General features: G+C 39.0%; 1 pseudogene; it reads right to left on the bottom strand.

Annotated features, from left to right (window-relative positions):
- Positions 1 to 603: 603 nt before the first annotated feature.
- LOC120583046 (uncharacterized) lies at positions 604 to 720 on the bottom strand (annotated as a pseudogene).
- Between the last annotated feature and the right edge of the window lie 723 nt (positions 721 to 1,443).

The following is a 1,443-nucleotide window of genomic DNA, read 5'->3' as shown; positions in this document are numbered from 1 at the left end:
GATGCCAGCCCTACCACTCAGCAGAATGCCACTGGAATTAATGTCTGTACCATGTGCCAAGCACTGTGTGAGGCCCTGGAAATGTACAGGTGAACGAGGCAACATGGTCTTTCTCCCCAGAGGACTTTCTCTGTAGACGGGGAGACAGACCTCAAATAATTACACAGATAATTCTGTAATTACAGTAATGAGAAGAACTATGGAAGAAGAGTGAAGGTTATTAAGGTAATTATAAGAAGAGGAATAACTACATGAAGGTGAGGAGGGAATTATATCAGAATCTGTCTCAAGGCTGTGATATTTCGGCTGAGCCCTGCAAGATGAGTAGAATTTATCCAGCTGAAGAGGAAGGAGCTCTCCAGGCAGAGCACGTATTTGTCTGTCACCTGGCATGTCGATTCCTGATGTTAGTTTTTCTTTTTGAATATCTGCTTAAGCTTTGAATTTGGTACCGATTTCACCCCGTCTGGGCATATTTCATTTTTTATTTATTTTTATTTATGTTTTTTTTTTTTTTTTTTTAAAGAGGCAAACCCTTGGTTGACCTCACAGATTGCAAGGACCTTGTCAGCTTACAATCCCTTATTTTTTTATTTTTTACTCCTCCTACAGCACCTGGTCTTCCTAGGTGGTCTCCCATCCAAGTACTAACCAGGCCCGACCCTGCTTAGCTTCCGAGATCGGATGGGATCGGGCGTTCAGTGTAGCATGGCCGTGTTCCATTTTGGATAGAAGGTAACTGGCTTGGGCTTCCACCAGTCACTATTCCTTGCCTTGCTCACTGGCTTTCTAACAGGGTCACAGATTCTTCTATATAGCCTTCTCTGTGCCTCTTGGTTTTTGCGTTTTTTTTTCTGTTTGTTTTGTGCTTGCACATTAAAATAGAAGAGGAAGAGATTTTAGAAAAATACATTTTTCATTTTTTAAAATGCTAGTTGTATTGAAGAGTGGTTCCCTGAGAAGCAGAGCAAATTTAAATTGCATCTCTTATTTGATATGACTGCTGGTGAACATAAGAAAATAGCATCCATTTATTAAGGAAGCCATGTGCAAATGCAGGGCATGTTTGCAAAGGCTTATTATAGTACAAGAGGCAATTGCTGCTTTGTTTATTTGGTTTGTGGCTAAGTCATTACAATGCTCCTCTTCTGGAAAAGAAAAGGTATGTAGACTGAGATGTCTCTGGCAGCATAATTGCTTCCATTTTATTTAAAGATAATCCGAATTTTGAAACCCTTGTTGTAGTGGATGTTGCTTATTTTGGGCTGTCCAACATCTATTTGCTCTGTGGTTGGAAACATCACTCCAATATTATTTGTAGTGTTGTGTTAGTTAAAGTAATGCTTACTGTTGCAATAAATAAATAATAAATTTTTAATGCATAAGCATTATAAAAAACATATTCTTGCTCAGGTTAAAGTCTAATGTGGGTGTTCCTGGGTT

This window comes from Pteropus medius, unplaced genomic scaffold (assembly GCF_902729225.1).
Source record: "Pteropus medius unplaced genomic scaffold, Ma_sr-lr_union100, whole genome shotgun sequence".
NCBI classification, from domain to species: domain Eukaryota; kingdom Metazoa; phylum Chordata; class Mammalia; order Chiroptera; family Pteropodidae; genus Pteropus; species Pteropus medius.
This window is presented reverse-complemented; position numbering and strand designations above follow the sequence as displayed.